Source organism: Neofelis nebulosa, chromosome 8 (genome assembly GCF_028018385.1).
Source record: "Neofelis nebulosa isolate mNeoNeb1 chromosome 8, mNeoNeb1.pri, whole genome shotgun sequence".
In the NCBI taxonomy this organism is placed as follows: Eukaryota; Metazoa; Chordata; class Mammalia; order Carnivora; family Felidae; genus Neofelis; species Neofelis nebulosa.
This window is the reverse complement of record NC_080789.1, coordinates 102,475,465-102,493,423: the sequence shown is the minus strand read 5'-3', so window position 1 is coordinate 102,493,423 and position 17,959 is coordinate 102,475,465. Positions and strand designations below refer to the sequence as shown.

At 48.2% G+C, this 17,959-nt stretch overlaps 1 protein-coding gene and 1 long non-coding RNA gene across 2 annotated transcripts in view; one reads left to right on the top strand and one right to left on the bottom strand.

Annotated features, from left to right (window-relative positions):
- The window catches only part of NTF3 (neurotrophin 3), a 67,289-nt gene that overhangs the window by 23,540 nt on the left and 25,790 nt on the right, over positions 1-17,959 (top strand). The gene's annotated exons all lie outside the window — the stretch shown is intronic.
- Positions 13,875-17,752, bottom strand: LOC131520142 (uncharacterized). Its single transcript, XR_009265947.1, has 3 exons — positions 17,590-17,752; positions 15,663-15,769; positions 13,875-14,229 (listed from the first exon to the last, which is right to left on the bottom strand). It is a non-coding gene; the product is annotated as an uncharacterized LOC131520142 (long non-coding RNA).

The window sequence follows — 17,959 nt, the reverse complement described above, 5'->3', positions numbered from 1 at the left end:
TAAAATGGGGCTAATAATCGAACTACCTCATCAGATTGTGTGAGGGTGAAACAGCTGAATCCTGTAAAGTGCTGCAGACAATTCCTGGCACACAGGAAGCTCTTAATAAATGGCGATTTATTAAATAAGTTTTAAGATGGATAAACAGACTGTCATTCTCAACATCTGTGTCCATATGGTTTTGACTTAATTCATAAAGTCTGTCAGGAGCGTGTTCGCACGGCTGTGTGTGACTTGCTGGTGACTTCCTCTCCAGTCCCTGTTACCAGCTCCCTCCTCCCTTTGAGTGTTTTTCTTTCCTTCTCTCTCCCCTCCCCCGGTCACCTACTATTTTAAAGAGTGTGGACTTCTCCCCACGTCCCGATCCAGCTGCGTGTGCATGCTTCTCCTTCCCATCCCTCTTGGGCTCGCCCTCCTTATCAGTCTGTTCCACTTCAGAACCTGGCCGGCAGCTTTTCCAGTTGACTCTGTGCACTGCATGGCACAATCACTCTCCCTATTACTTAGAAACCTCTTGGATCTGTGTCGAGCTGGATTTGTTCTCCCAGCAGATGTGTGGGTAGTTAGATTTTCTTATCCCGTTCGCCTAGCCTCATGCCTCTTCCAGCTCCCCCACTAGTTTGGGGTTTTTTGCCAGCTGACCACAGACCAGGGACATCTGTCCTGAAGCTCTCCTCTCGCCTGCCCACCTGCAGTGGCATGTTGACCGAGGACTTCCTGGAGTGCCTGCATAGAGGGAGGAAGGTTGGGGACATCAGTTTGAGTTTCCTAGACATGTTCTGGGAGCTGTATGGATCCACGACATATACGTGATTCAGCTTGTGCTCTGTGGCACCTTGACAAAAACTCAACCTAAATTATCTGTTGTGGACAACAGAGTGAGGCCCTAGGGTAGGGCAGGCAGCTGAGAAGAAGACTACCTGGGAAGTACTGTATGGGTTTTCTTGGGTTGCCATAACAACACATCACAACCTGGGTGGCTTAAAACAACCAAGAACTTATTGCCTTACTGTTCAAGAGGCCAGAAGTCCAAAATCAAGGTGCTGGCAGGGCCGTGGTCCATTTAGAGGTGCTAGGGAAGGAAGTGTCCCGTGCCTTTCCCTCAGCTTCTGGTAGCTTGATGTGTCCCTTGGCTTGTAAATGCATCACTCAGATCCTTAATCTTTGCAGGGTATTCCGCATGTGTGTTTTCACCTTGTCTTCCCTCTGTGCAGATCTCTCCGTGTCCAGATTTCCCAATTTTATAAGGGTACCAGTTATATGAGGACCTGCTCCAGTGACCCCATTTTAAATTGATTACCTCTGTAAAGACCCTATTTCGAAATACAGTTGTATTTCTGAGGTGTTGGGGATTTAGGACTTTAATGTATCTTTGGGGGGACACAATTCAACCCATAAGAGGAAGGAAGGACGTTAAGGATTCACACTCCTCCATACTTTCATGCTGTGAAGAGTAGGCTCTGTGCAAGTATTCAGCCAGTGCTTTTCAGGATTACGATGAAGCGGGGTAAGACCTTTGAGCAGAGTCTCTGGCTGTCTCACCAATAGTTGAGAGCTAAGGAGGAAGGTGTCTTGCCTTCCTTGTCTCAATCCAACCATTTTTATTTTCAACATGACTCCTATCTCCCTCTCCACCAATTTGGGAGTTTCTAGGGTCCACAGAGAGAACGCACAGCGGGAGGCCAGCTGGTAGGGAACAGCAGGACGTGATGGGGGTCTGGGAAAGCAGAAGGTGGAGGTAAGTGTGGAAGGGGTTGAGAGAAGAGGAAAGTTCAGGGAGTGAAGCACCAGATTGGTGAGGAGGTGGCAAAAGATTGCCTGAATTCTTGTCCCAGCCCTGCCACTAGGCTGTGTGCCTTTAGACTAGGCGTTCAACTTCTCTGGACCTTGGTTTCTCCATGGGTGAGATTGGGAGGTGGATGGCTGCTCCCTAGGGCCCCTTCCTGGCCAGAACAGAACTCTCAATTAGAGCCTAATAGGTGGAGCAAATGGGAGCTCTTGGCCCCCTGCAGAGAGTCCAGCCCCTCTTCCTGTGGAAGTATCTTCACAGCAGAGCTGCCCCACCCACAGGGTCACCCAGTGCTTTTTTAAACAGCTCCCACTTCTCTCCTCTGCCCCCCTCCCCCACAACTGCTGTCTCTTTCCACATGTAAGCTTGCTACTCCTTTTCATGATTCGCATTACTCTCTGACTGCACACATCTGTCTTCGATCGTTGTCAGCTCTGGGAGACTATGCCAAGCTTCTTGAACACAGCCTGCGACTGCCGGGGCTCTATCCCATGCTTTCACTGGGAGCTGAGAGGAAGAAGGTGCCTGAAAGCTGGGATGGGGCAGCAGTGCCGGGCCTGGCTCCAGGTCCCACTGCAGATGTCCTGCCCTCATAGGTTAAGTGAATCTTAGGGCCATGATCACCTGTTTAGCTCTCCTTTACGTGCACGCACACACACATACACACACACTGCCCTGTATTCACAGGACCCGAGCCCTGCCCATGCCGTCCGATTTAGCCTGCTGCATCCTGTGTATGTTTCTATGGAAGATGGGGAAGGGGAAGTTAGGGATGGCTCCGAGAAGTGAGTGTCTCGCTTAGGGGCACCCAGCAGAATAAGCTGCTGGCCCCCAGATGCTGATGCAGGAAGCTGGCCCTGTGCATCCTTCTGTTGAAGCCCCTTTCGTGGTTGGCAGGGATGAGCAGGGAGAAGGGTCAGGAATGAAGGTCAATGGGAAGAATTAGACGGTCTGCAGAGTCTAGGAAAACAGAACCAACTCTGGCACACACGGATCATAATTTCCCACCCCAGACAGGATACGTGTCAGTACTGGGAGTAGAGAAAAAGGAGGGGTGTGGTCCCACTGCAGGACAGGCCAGCTGTTTTCTTGTTGATGGCTTCTTCCTTCCAGTGTCCTGGGAAGTCCACAGTCAATGGGTGGGCTGTAGGTCTGCAATGGGCATTGAGCTTTCTTAGCAGGGATGCCGTGGGCAGTTTGCACAGGACAGTGCCTGGTGATTAAGTGCCACTAGCATCTTCCCTCTTCCAGTCACCATGACAACCAGGACCACCTCCACACAGTCCCAAATGCCCTTTAGGAGGGGCTGTATCAGCCCTTTCAGAGAATTATGTTGATCAACATTGATTAAATGAGTGCAAAACGAATGAATGATCTCCAACTTTTGTGATTTTGCAACACACTTCAGCTTCCTTTTCTCACTGTAGAAACGTACTGAACACTGGGAGCTTTGGAACCTTCAGCCCTAGGTGGAACCTTGCCAGCGTTATTTAATCCATCCCCCTGCTGCTGGGGCTGACTGGACCCAACTGCCTCAGGCAGGGCTGCCGCTCGCTTTTCAGAAAGCTCTCTGTGCAGAGGTGGTCTAGGTTGTTTCGTTTGTGCCCCTCCTCCCCGCCCCGGCTGTGAGCCTGGGGAATCCACCTCTACCCCTCCCCCTTGGAGCCTTTGGGGTCAGAGCTCTGGCATTAGTCAGCTAAGTGTCTGACTGTTGGAGGAGAGGTTTGTGTAAGATTCCCTCCACAGCTCAGCCCAGATGGGATGACGAGGACCAGATTCCACTTCTGCGCTCTGATATTTGCCAAGAGTTTCACCAGGCTTCCTGAAATAGACAGGGAAGCAGAGCAAGCTTCCTTAGGTCAAGTGATCCGGGTCCAAGTTTATCAGAGTCCTTGAATAACTGCTGTGTTAGTAGCACGAGTGTGCCAAGCATCCTGGAGCCACTGGTCCAGGAGAAATGGTTGCGGGAGGAAGAAGGGGTCTGCTGAGCGGCCTTCCCATTGCCACCCACACACACAGTCCCGGGGCCAAGGCAGTGTCTGCCCGGGTTTGCTCACCTGCGAAAAGAAGAAAATAATCATCTCGCTACTTTCGCTACATGTACGGAGTGAGAACAAAGAGAAAATATTTATGAAGTGTTTTGAATTCCAGGAACTGTATAAATTGATGGCATATTAGGATTTGAGGTCTGCACGGTCAGAAGTTAGAAATCAATCTAATCTAGTCATTGAGTGCCATTGCCAGGAAGTTCCTGGGGTCTCTGAACTAGAGGCTAGGCCCCCAGGGTCCCTCAGGCCACCAGTGTCTTTCTCCCCACTGCGGGATTTCTCCAGTCCAGTTCCTGCCTTGATTCTCTCCTCCTCTTGACAACCTCAGCTCTTCAGTAGGGTCTCCATTTCTGCGGTTTCTGTTCAGTGCTCAACCTCACTGCAGTCTGGCTGTCACCACTGACATGCCACAGAGCCTTCTCTGGCCCGTGGCCGTTGTGTCACTAAACCCAGTGAAGAGAGCCAGCCTCGTCTTGCGTGGCCCTTTTCCATGCTGTCTTCTTTCTTGAAATCCTGTCCTCCCGTGATACTTTCCTTAGCTGACTTTTTCTCTTCTGCCTGACCTGGGCTTTCCTCTCCCCCCACACTCTCCGCAGCCAATGTCAGGCATTCTAGTGGCTTCTCCTGTCTGCTCAACACTGACTCCCAAACACACGGGAACTTTCTCTGAGGCTCCAGACCCATGTATCCAGCTGTCCAGCAGATACGCCACCCAAATGGCTTAAGGGTACTTAACACTCAGTGCGTCTTAAATTCAACATGGGCTCCCATGTGCTACAACCCTGCTCTACCTCCAGTGAATGTTCTCCATTGTTTTCCAGCTTAGTAAATGGATCTACCTCTTACTGCATTTGGTCAAGTCAGAAGTCTGGGGGTCATTCCCAGCTTGCCCTACTCTCATTCCCCATGACCAGGCACCCTCCACGTCATCCTAATTCTAAGCTCTGAATTATCAAGTTTGTCCCAATCTCCTAATTTCCACTGCCACTGCCCTAGTCAAAGCCACTTTCATAACTCTCACTATTCACACTTTGCAAAGCTAATTGGGCCATTTTTCCACTTGAAATTTTATACTGGTTCTCCATTGCTTCTGAGTCCTTATCACAACTCTCAAGACTGTTCATAACCTCCCTTCTCTTTATACGTCCTTTCTCCCTCTCCCTCTCTTCCCCTCTCTTTCTCCTCCTTTTCTCTCTTCTCCTCTATCCCTCTGCCTCTTCCTCAGCCATACTGGATTTTGTTGTTCCTCGGAAGACAAGTGTGCCTTTTTGCCTCTGAGCCTCAGTATTTAGGTAATTGCTCCCATTACCTAGAACAATCTCTCCCTACCCTCAGTGCCTCTTGCCTGATTCTTATCACTCTTCAGGTGTCAGCCTGAGCATCACTTCCTTTGGGAGTCTGTCCCCAGTCCCTTGTCTTATGCTAGGGTCCCCTGCTACATCCTCTCATATTTTTCCTAACAACAGCATTTCGTATTCTAACCACTTGTTCAACACCTTTTTACTAGACTCAAGACTTCCTGGGGGCAGGAACTATCCCCATTTGTTCACAGCATCATTTCCAAACACACCTAATGCAGTACCTGACTTATGTAGTTGTCAAATGAATAGATGAGTGAATGGAAGGTATTTATCCTGCAGAAACCTGGAATGGGATCTGAGGTCGGGCCTAGGATTTAGGAATTCCCAGAACTGTGACTAACCCTCATTCACTCTGGCAAACATTTACTCTGTGCCACACAGCCAGGTAAAAAGTTGAATGAGATTTAATCCCTTCTCACAAGGAGCTTATTCCTTCTTTGAAGCAAGCTCTGAAATGATTTTGGCAGGTAGACAAACTGGTCCATCTTTCTCTGTGACCAATGATGTAGGAAAAGGGAGCATGCATGCGCACACATGCACACACACACACACACACACACACGCACACACGCACACATACACACACATCATGCTCACACATGGACATGCCCAAACCCTTCTTCTGTTTTACAAAATGGTAACTCACTTTTCATTGTGGTCTCTTGGCATGCCATGGGAAATCCCATCAACCTTCAATCTGGGGAACCAGGTTTGAGTCTAACAGTCAAGTTTGTAGCTCAGTCTTTGCTGATTTCCTTCCTGTCCCCATTTCTCATTACTGAGCACTCTACTTGCTCCCAGAGCAAACACCTGATTTGGCGCCCCCCAGACTGTTTTTCTCCTTTCTGTGCTTAGAGTTCATCATCTCTTCCTCTTCCGGATTCTCAGATGGGATGAAGTCAGAGGATGGAGACTGACCACACCCATCAAGTTTCTTGGAAGCTCCCAGGAGGCAGCCAGTCCTTGCTGGTGGGGGAGGAGGAGGCTTTGAGAAGCTCAAGGCTCAGTGCCTGCCCCCAGGCTGCTCAATTAAGGACTTGTCTGCCCTTAGTTCTCAAAGATGTTGCTGTTTCCCCCCCCACAGAGTGACACCCGGCACTGGCTCCTGCCCTTCACACCTCGGCAAGAGACTATTTCCCAGAAGTCTTATAAATGATTCCATCCTCATTGGGACTGTTTTCTATTTCAGTTATCTTCAGGGAGGAACATACGGATTGGATCTTTGCCTAGCTGTGAAATCTCATTTCCATTTCTTTACACCTGCAGTTGCAATATGAGAAAGAAAAGACCAGAGCTCAGCTGATGTCCCAGACCCAGGTTATCAAGGTGCTTTGGGTTGTTTTCCAGAAGGGGCCGCAATCCTAGAGCAGATCCCATTAGTAGGGCCTTTGAGGGGACACCTTTCTTCATCTGCATTCTCTTCAGGGTGTCTGGCTTCTCGTTCTGTCTTCTTCACACGCATGGGAGCTCAGTCTGAGCACTTAGTTCACGTCTTTACAACTGACATTAGTCATCCCAGATGCTCATTCCAACTTGCAGTTTGTCCTAAGGGGCCAGCTTATCCTCTTGCATTTCCCCTTTCCTGATCCCACTTATCAGTCCCTCCTTGGGATCTCATGGAAGCAGAATTGGTCACCACAAGGCCAACCACCCAAGGGATTTCTCCATCTTTATATGTTCCTTTCTACCTCTACCCATGGCAGACTTGGCATATAATAGTTGAACATTTAGTGGTCATTCCCTCTCACAACCCGGGACACCTTCTTAGGGACAACAAAAGAGGGCAAGGTCAACTCCAGTGCCCCCACCCCAGATTGAACCTCATTCTCTCTTCTTTCTACAATAAACTGGATCAGAACCAGCAGCCCTGCAGGAGTACATTTCTTTGTCTCAAAACCAGGCCCCAGAGAGCATTTGATTCCTTGGCAGAGAGGTGTAGGCTTAATTAATTTTTCTCTTTTTTCCTTTGAACTTCTTGGAATACATGCACATACTCACATTCATGCACAATTGGGTGTATAAGAATTTTAATGGCAGGTGGTGTTAGCAGTTCTTTCCCTCCTGATACAGACCAGGGTTTCTCCATCTGGACTTTTTAGCAGGACCTAAGAATATTGACTTTCTAACCACTTGGATTTGGGTGGAGTGAGCAGAATGGGAATGGGGGAGAAGGTTCAAGGGGGAAATGTGCTTATATATAAATCACATGTGAAGGGAGTTTTGAAGTCATTATTGCTTCAGGATGTGTGAACTGTAATTATTTTTTAAGGTCTTGATTTGCCCAATGAGCATTTCCCAGGGTTGCTGCTCCAAGCATGACGTCTTTGCTATCAGGGGGTCCAGCCTGGTCTGATACGAGTTTAATCGCTTTAAAGGGGGCCCAGGGTAGGATCCGGTTTCTCCAGGCTCTCAGCTGCGGTCAGTTCTGCCTGAAGCACAACGTCCAAATGACTTCAGTGATTAAGACAGTGGAGCTAAAATGAAGAAGAGACATTTTCCCCCTCCCTTCTCCTTTTTATTTTTATTTTTTCAATGGTTGGCTGCACAAGGCAGTGAATCACTTTTAGACTGGATGGCTATTGATCATTAGCCTTGCTGTTTGTACTCCTCAGCTCCCTGCTCAAAACAGGCAGTGCTATTTTGCCTGCCCTTGGAAAGTGCCTGGTCAGCTGCCTGTGCTCTGCCTTTTGGCCCCCATGTGTAGTCCTGCCTTCTTGCCATCCTCCTTCCATGTCCTCACACACCCGACTCTCCTGGACTCCATTCCTCACGTTCCATCAGCTGTAACCCTCAGTCAGTAATGGTCATTCCAGGGAACAATTGTCAAGGGTCATGTAAAACATGCCACCCTTAGTGTTTTGAGAATGTTTTCCATCCCCAAAGGGCCTTTCTAGATAATGAGGAAGGTCAAACAGGGGCAGCCTACAGGAAGAAGCCCTTAGAAGGGAAATCTGTGTCCATAAGCCATGCTGATCTGAGACTTGTTTTCTGGGCTAGCAACTTAAAAATATGGAGAACTTGGAAGACTTGGGAAAAGAAAATCAAAAGAATGTTGAAAATGTTTGAGGGGTATGTGTATGGTTAATTGTTCAAAAGTTGTGGTGGGGAATTAGATTTGTGTTAAAACTTTGTATCAGGGTAACTAGGTCATTCACTGAAGTATGCTTCAGTGCAAGGGTGACAAATTCATCACACACGCTGACACTCTCTACTTTTGCTCATATCAGACCTCACTAATCAATCACAGCACTCCTTACTATCATTCTCTTGCCCATAGCAGACATTGCTAATCAATCATAGCACTTGTTCCCACTGAGTTTCACCAAGTCTTTCAGTCCTCTATACAGGCCTTTAGGTAGCCATATGTATCCATCAACTGGATTTGGAACTTAGATTGAAACCCACTGAAACCTCTCATTTAATAGAACATTAGGCTCAGAATCAAAATATCTGAATTCTAGTCCCTGACCAATAACTTACCAATAATTAATTGCTAATAATGTTTGTCTAACTTCTATAATAAGCAAAACATGCTCACCACTGAGGTCTGAGGTCAGGATTAAGTAGGAGAATGTATAAAGTATAAGATGGCGTATGTGGCGGGGCCTAGAACAGCGCCTGGCACAGTGTAAGCACTCAGCACATGATAAGCAAACATGATTTGAAGTGGCACAGGCACCACGTGCACTTCCCAACATGTGGAACAGAGAACGGTACTTCTTTCCCCCTTGCTGCTGCTTTTGTGTCCTCAGGGAGGGCACATGGAGGACAGCTGGGCCCTCTAAATCTGCCGCACTCTAACTTCATACGCACAGGGCTCAGGAAATCTCTCTTTCAGGAGCCAATATAATGCTCCCTTGTTGCCCTGGGAGGGCACACTTAACACCCACGTGTCAGGACCTGACACGCCGAGTGTGTGGCCACGTGCCGTCACCAGGCCTGTGTTAGTACTGGGCTCTCCAGGCATCTTCCTGTGACTGAAGAAAGCACCAGCAGAGATCTCAGTAGAGATCTTTATACAACTGGTTGACATGGATGAAGGTGGCAGGAGAGGGTTTGTTGGAGGAGGTGTCGCTGTGCTAACCTCATTCCAAGGTCAGATGACTGCAGAGTGGTATGCAGGGCATCCCCAGGAGTAAGATGATATCAGACTGAAATCCAGATTTGCCTCCAGACTGGGAAGGAAGTATTTGCAGAGCAGCAACCTCAGGGACCATTCTTTGAGCAAATTGGGCCCTTGTTATCATAAATTTATGCATCCTGAGATATTGACGTCTTTAAAATGCCCTCTCAAGTTTACATACATATGTATGTCATATGTAATGCATGCATTTTACTTCTTATCCTACTGCACTGAAAAAGGCAAGCTGAGTAAACCTTTTCCACGTGGCTTCAAATTCTCTTTGGATTTTGACTCATCTTTCCATTCAAAATTTTTTTTTAACATTTATCTATTTTTGAGAGACAGAGACAGAATGTGAGCAGGGAAGGGGCAGAGAGAGAGGGAGTCACAGATTCTAAAGCAGGCTCCAGGCTCTGAGCTGTCAGCACAGAGCCCGATGCGGGGTTCAAACTCATAAACTGCGAGATCATGACCTGAGCTGAAGTCGGATGCTTAACTGACTGAGTCACCCAGGCGCCCCTCCATTCAAAATGTTTTTAAGTTTGTTTATTTTGAAAGAGAGAAACAGAGCACACGAGCAGTGGAGGGGCAGAGAGAAAGGGAGAGAGAGAATCCCAAGCAGGCTCCGTGCTGTCAGCACAGAGCCTGATGTGGGGCTTGAACTCACGAACTGTGAGATCATGACCTGAGCTGAAGTCAAGAGCCCGATGCTTAACTGACTGTGCCACCCAGATGCCCATATCTTTCCATTCAAATATGGGTGCTCCATACCAAAGGTCAGTCAAGGGTTTTCTGCCCTTTCTTCTGGAATGAAAGAGACAGGACCTAGATCGTTTCATCAGGTCAAGATTCAGTTCAAGTGAAAAAAATACATATTGATCACCTAAGTGTGTACTAGACAATATAGGGGTTATTGAATGCCATAAAAATGTTGTCCCTGCCCTTACACAGCTTAAAAACTGTCATGGGGGGTGGGGGATAAAGAAATATACAAAGGTCAGGGCAAAATAGAAAATCTAAAGACATCATCGAAAAGCCTTGGGAGGCAGATGCTAAAAGGCTTTGTGGAGGAGGTCAGCGATTGTAGTCTTTGGGATCAGTCTTGCCTTAGGGCACTGGATGGGTGGGCAGGGATGGTTGGGGTGAGGCAGTAGGACTGAAAGGCAGAAGGAGCCCCCAGAGTGAGGCTGCACAAATAAAGAGCCCTGATGGGTACAGGTTGCTATGAGGATGGATTTAGACAAGGGACATGGCCTAGGAGACAACATGCTCTCTTTTGCAGAGGTTGGATTTTAGAGGCAGAAGTCTGATACGTACAGGTACTCGAACAGATCCAGTGTGGGATCTTGGCAGGTCTGCGGAAAGGTTGGATAACTGGACGGCTGGCTCAGTTCTCTTCCCATTACACTGTACCACTGGGGCGCCCACTCGCTGTGAGAACTTAGCCAAGTTGCTGCTTCACTCTCTGGACCTCAGTTGCCATATGTGTAGAATCAGGAGGCTGAATTGGGTTATTCTAGGTCTGGCCCCTTTTAATTTTGTGATGATGATGAGAGGTGATAGGAATTTGTTTATTTATTTGCCACGTGGTATCTGTCTCCACATGAAAGTAGAAGCCAGGGGCCGAGATCTAGGCTTGGCCTAAGCCATGCTTTGTTTCCTGCCCTGGCACTGGTAGACAGTTCGCCCGTCTTCTCATCTGGGAGGTTCCAGTGGGCTCTGTATTTGCAGGGCCACTACTTGGAATTTCATCGCCGTCCAGTAAGTGCTCTTTGACCAGTTCCTGTGTGGGGTGTAGTGCTGGGGTCGTGTAGGGTATAGATTCCCGCCAATGTTGAGGCAGACAGGCAGGCATGGAAGGAGTAGTGGTCCCCAGACCTGATGCTTATTAGAGCCACTGCAGAGGATTTATTTGAAATGTGGGTTCCTGGGCCCCATTCCTTGGTATGTTGATAAAGTAAGCCCAGACTGGGGCCTGAGAATCTGTAACGTCAACCTCTCCCAGATGATTGTGACGCTGGGCCAAGTTTAGAGAGCTCCAATCTAAGGACGATTCTCAATTATTACTACTCAGAATGACCATGTTGTACCCTGTGCATTTATTTGAATTCAATATCCATTTCTTTCTCTTGTGTGCTTGACATAGGCATCTGTGTTCTGGGGTGGGGGCTGCAGATGGAGGGTGTAAGCTAGAACATGGGAAGACTTCCACCTCCGAGGGCCTGCATAGCTTACAACCTCCGGAAGGCAAGCCACTCACCTGGGAAATGTTGTCATTGGCATCTGCACCAACCGTTCTCTTGAGCTTTCATTTGAGAGTCATGTTATAGGTACTGACACTGGAAAGAGGCCCCTATAGTAGACAGGTCAGGTGCCATCATCTCTTTTTTCCAGATGTGGCTCAGAAAGGTGAATCAGTGCACACAACCCACAGAAGTAGCAAGTGTGAGGTCTGTCACTCAGAGCATAACTCCTGCCCTCAGTTCGGTGCTGCTCCGCACTCCATGCTAAGTGAGAAGCATCTCCTTCCCCCTTCAGAGGTGCATTCTGGAACTGGGAGAGGCCAGTGTGGACTGGGGTCATTGGGGGCAGCTGCATGGAGAGCCAGACTCAAGGTGGCAGAGGACTGGCTGCAGCCTGTCGCCCAGAGCAGGGCAGCTGCCACAGTTTTGATCTAGAATGACCCCTTGCTGCTGAGAATGACAGCTCTTTAGATCTGCTTCCTAAGGTGGTGGCACCATGACATGTGCTATGGTGTTTCCTCTGCACAGAATTCACCTGAGGCAGAAAGAAGGCAGAGTTTATTACCCAGAAGCTTACCAGTGGGAGGATTAAGGTCAAAGTTGGTACTTTTCCTAAGTGAATGGAACTAGTATCTATTGAATGCAGTGTGCCATGAAATGCCTCATTTATTCCTCTTCACTGCTCTGCAAGGTAGGCAGCGCTAGCCTGGTTTTACAGCTGGGACAACTGAGGCTTACAGACGTGTGATACAGGCACAGATGTCTAAGAGATGGCAGGGCAGGCCTTCCACTGTGGGTCTGTCTGACTTTCCAGCCGGGCCTCTTGTATCAGAGCCACCTACTGTGTGGTTCATGTGGTGGCACTGCATCTCCAGAGCCCCAGTCCAGGGAACCTACTAAGCTGCTCCAACAAGGGCACCACAGCAGTAGCATCTCCGGGAAAGGTTGGTACTCATCTCATACCAGCACCTGTGGCCACTTATGAAGCATTGTCACAGAAAAACTTGTTGAGGCTCAGAGAGGTGACAGGAGTCAGTCAGGACCACCCAATTTCGATGTGTGGGAGAGCCCAGACTGAAAGGCAGGTCCTCTAACTCAGCCGTCCTCATACCATTTGTTGCTCAGCCTCTCTGAAGATCGCTGGGAGTTGTAAGTTCCACCAGGCCAAGGAAGCCAGAAGCAGGGCCTGAGGGAATGGTTAGGCCCGTGCTCCAGTCTGCAGGTGCCTCTATCCTGCCACGGGCACAGGTCGGTACTGGAGCTTTTCATGTCTGGGAAGCCAGCTCCGGCACCTCTCGGTGTCCCTCCTGAAGGGCCAGCCCTGTTCCCCTGTGGCCAGTGGTGGGATGCACCATAGTGAGGGCAGCTCCCAGTCTGGGACAGCAGAATGGGGCTGTCCCTTCTTGTGCGGCTGAGTTCTAAAACCAGCCTGCAAGAATAAGGCCAGAAGAATATTCTGCCAGCCCCAAGGGTGTCTTTTATGACAACTTCTTGTTCCCTCATAATTCTTCTGACAAATTCTCCTTTTGATCCAGACTTTCCTAAGCATCAAATCATTCCAGAAGTGACATGCGTGTGCCCACATACATGCTGGAGGGGAGTCCAGGGAAAAGGATAAGAGGGGAAATGAAAACTCTGAATCTGCTCAAATGTGGTAGAGAAATATATCCAGAAAGTACTGTCTACTCACTGAAATGTTATTTGCCTTTTCTTTCCCCCTGGGTAGAGTCTCCTGTTCGAACTTGAAAATAAAAATTCCTCCACTTTAGAATGAACAAGGCGAGAAATGCTGTAGGTTGGGATTTCCCAGGAAGACTGGCAGCCGTCTACCCTGGGACCGACTTGGGGAACCTGAACTCTCTGTACTTGTTAGTTTTGTTTAGGGAAGTGAGGCAGAGAATGGGAGCAGCAGGAACATACCACCTCTACAATTTTCTTCCATGACCTTGAAGAGTAAGGACTTACCAGGCTGTCTGGAAGCATTGGAAGGAAATTAGGAAGAGCTGGTTCTGGGATTTGGGTTATGTGATCTTCACCAGAACTTCTCCTCTGTCCTTCCTGTTATCAGTGACTGCATTCAAAGAGCAGAATTTTGTCCTCCCAAATGTACACATCCCAGTGCCTGGGAAGGAGAAGGATTTAGTGTGGTGCTTATTTCTGTTCTGTATTTAACTTAACCTATTATTAAGCCAGATTCCCTTGAGTGTCCTCTCTATGATTTAATTGATCTGATGAAGGTTATAATTTTGATGAAGGTTATAATTTTGTCATAAAAGCAGGACACAACTTGAAAGGGAAAAAAGTGGGGGGTGCTCCTGGGTGGCTCAGTTGGTTAAGCATCTGACTTCCGCTCAGGTCATGATCTCACAGTTTGTGAGTTCAAGCCCCACATCAGGCTCTGTGCTGACAGCTCAGAGCCTGGAGCCTGCTTTGGATTCTGTGTCTCCCTCTCTCTCTGTCCCACCCCTGCTTGCACTCTCTCTGTGTCTCTCAAAAATTAATAAACATTAAAAAATTTTTTTAAAAAGAAAGGGAAAAAAACTAAAAAAGAATTGGTACAAACTTACATTTAATTGGTTACACAGAACCCAGTGCCAGCTGGACTGTTAAGTGGCTGTGACTTTGGGCCAGCTCACCTTGGTTCCTTGGGCCTTGGTTTCTTCAGCTGTAAAATAAAGGCTGAGGAGTTAGATGATGACCTCTCTGCTCCTCTAAGTGCTAAAATCCTCGTCTTCTGTGATGACTGTTTTTTAAATGCCGCCATCATTTCAAAGCATGTGTTTAGGAAGACACCCCCCCTCCCCCCACCCGGGGGGGCATGACCTCCTGTTGTCATGTATCTGAGAGGTTGTCATCTAGTCAGGCTGCGGCCACCTGCAGCTGTGAGTGGCTTTGACCGGCCTAGAAGGTAAGAATTCTGAATTTGCCATTTTCTTCTCCAAGGGATTGGCCAAATGCCAGATTCTTCTACTTCCCTCCTCTCCCCCTCCTCAAATGGTTGCACCTAAAAAGATTCTTTTGATTCGTCCTGCTAGACCTGTCCATTAATCTTGCTTCTTTCAAACCTAACCATGATGAACGTCCATCCCTGAATTCCGACAATTAGAAATGAGGTATGTTTCACTGTTAAGTTACCACATCGCAGTGGATTTATTTCCCAGCACACAGCCGCAGCCGCAGAGGGATAGAGGGGCCGGTGCTTATTGGCTGCCTTTCCTGTTCTCCGCCCTCCCTGCCCAGATTCCCCTTTGTCCCACCATCCTCTCCCCTGGATTTTTCATGCTGTAGACCTCGCACACCCCTTGCAAGTGGACAGAGGAATCTTTTTTCCTCCCACTTCCCCAGACACGGCCATCTCTCCGCTGTACCCGCTTCAACCCCCGCCTCCCCCACTGCCCCCACCCCCCGTGGTTCTCCTCTGATGAGATTTCCTCTCCCAGGGAATATTTTGGTCCTGTTCTCTGTTCCCAAACAAATTCCCCTGGCCCTTTAAACCTGGTTTCAATCAACATAATCACAGTCTGTTCCGTGATATCAACTCTGCCTTGATTTGTCCGTGTAATTCACGCTGTGTCCTCCACCTCTCGGGCTGTTTTATATATACACACTTAAATGCATATATATGTGTATATATTACATGTAATGTATGTGTATTATAGATTGAAGGAGCGATACATTTTCCATCATGCCTTTAATTTCTTTTCATCTTTCTCTAAATCAGTGTCTTAATGCATATCACCTAAACTGGGTTCCTTTTGAGAATCCCATGGGCTTTTTTTACTTTTTAAGAAGAGCTATCCAGGCACCTGGGTGGCTCAAGGGTTGAGCGTCCGACTTTGGCTCAGGTCATGATCTCAAGGTTGGTGACTTTGAGCCCCGCATTGGGCTCTGTTCTGACATGAGCCTGCTTCAGATTCTGTGTCTCCCTCCCTCTGTGTTTCTGCCCCTCTGCTGCTCATGCTCTGTCTCTCTCTCACTCAAAAATAAATAAACATTAACTTTTTTTTTTAAGAAGAGGTATCTAAATCTGGGCCAAAAATGAGCAATCAACTGAAGGCTGACTTCTTTCATCCCCAGCCCCAAATCTCATCCACGTACCAGGGTAGTGAAGAGTGAGGTAGGTGGTTTGCATCTCCATGCATCCCCACTACTAGGAGTGTTTTCACAGCTTTCATTCACCACCTGTTACAGGTCCCTTCTTTTGTCTGGAAGAAAGGATATGAGGCGCTGGGGAAGCTCTGGCACAAGGAGGCCCTAGAAGTGTCTGTTACAGCATGGATATGAAGTCAGAAATGGAAGCTTAGTGGTAGAATCTTGGTACATGCATCACATACTGAATTCTACTAGCCCAGTAATTATGCTGCCTGGTTATGCAGATATAGCAAAGCAAGACAATGTTCCCAGTGATAGTGAAGACCCCACCCCCACCCCGGCAACCTGTGGGGTCATTAACACTCATCACCTCATTGGGGAGGGTGGACACCATCTAGAACAGGGAAGTCAATTAAATTGCAGAATCGAATCTGGCAAGTCATGGCTCTAATTTCCAGAGCCAGGCACTGAAGAGAGGAAAGTGTTTTGTGAATTCTGAAAATTAACTTTACAATATTCAGAGCCACAGCTGGAGGAGTCCGAGGATGGTGACTACAGAGCCACTTTCCCAAACAGCAGGGGAAGAGAGGAGACTTCTGGTGGGGGGGGGGGGGAGGGGGGCTGAACAAAGCTTACACCTGCTCTTTGGAGCATAGCTGGGGGGGATGGGGGAGCTAGGGTAAGTAGAGTCCTAGAGACAGGCAGAGAACTATACTGGGAGGCACCACAACAGAGGGCACTGGACATTGCCCAGGCTTCACCATCTTGCAGTGTGCAGCACAATGGGGAAGCTCCCTCATCTTTCCTTAACTATAGGCTGTGGATGAACATAGAATTGGATGGGATTTTATCACTAATCCAGAACTGACCCTGACCAGTAAGGCAAAATGTGGGAACAGTGGCCAAGCCTTACCAGAAGGTCACAAATCTTGGTGAAAGTGTGTCTCTGTCCAAAGCAAAACATTCCAACATAATAGAAAAATAATTTTGAACCATGCATTTTTTAACATTTAATTTTTGTGAGATATATTTTGACTCATGGCCTCCATTGTTCTTTTTTAATTACGCATGTCTTTGATTTAGTGAGATTCCCTACATTAAAAAAAAAAAGGGGGGGGCTCCTGGGTGGCTCAGTCGGTTAAGCGTCCGACTTCGGCTCAGGTCATGATCTCGCGGTCTGTGAGTTCGAGCCCCGCGTCAGGCTCTGGGCTGATGGCTCAGAGCCTGGAGCCTGCTTCCGATTCTTTGTCTCCCTCTCTCTCTGCCCCTCCCCCGTTCATGCTGTGTCTCTCTCTGTCTCAAAAATAAATAAACATTAAAAAAAAAAAAAAAAGAATGAGAGGAACCCCATTTCCCTTTTGCACTATTAGTTGTTCATGAGTTCATTTTAAGAGGGGCTTCTGGTGGACAGGTTTGTGTGGGGAGGAAATCTACAGTTGGGATTCTTCCCCTTCTCTGATACGGAGACAAGAGCCCTTTCTTATCTTCCACCCAGAGCAGGAAGCTGGATTAACTACCACAGGCTTCAGGAGGGAATGTCCAGCACATCTAGGTTTTGCAGCAGGAAACACCCCCTTGCCCTGAAGTCTATTCTTAAATCCTGTGTCATGGTCTGGATGCCCAAGTGGAAGCGGGGACATCCGTGTTCTGGTGGCATTGTGCCTAGAGACCCTCTGTAACCAGAGTGGACGGTCGGTGTGTGCAGTTCCCGTCGGTAAATCTCCTCCACTACCCATCCTCCCTCAGCTACAGGGCAGGGGCTGTGCCCTCCTCCTCCTATCCCGGGCAGGCATGCCCCTGCCTTCTCCTGGGTCCTGGTGCGGTGGGGACTAGAGAAAGGGGACTTGGGGGTGACATAATGGGTTCCCCTGCCTTTGCCCATCCGTACCAGCCAGCAGAGCCAGCAGAGACCCAAAGACCTGAAGACACTTACAGAATCCAAATGCATCCTCAGGACATGCCACCCAGCCCCGGGGCGGCTTTTCAGTAAAACACACACTGACTGGAAAAGCAGTGTGCAGCCCAGGTGACATCTGATAAGGGCTGTTATTTTGAAATACAAAATGTGTGTCTTCCAAGTGCTGATTTTCACAAAAGCTGGGCATGTTGTCAACACCTGCTTTGAGCTGCTTCCCTTCCCCACCCTTCTATTTGGCAACACAAGTTGCAATTCATTTCCTCCATGACTAGTCTCCTCTCTCCTGTTCTGTTACTGGGTCTTGCAATTGAAGCTTTCAATAGTTTATTCTTCCACAGTATACTTTGTGTTGAGGAAGGTGGACTTACTGACTTGAAGGTCTTTT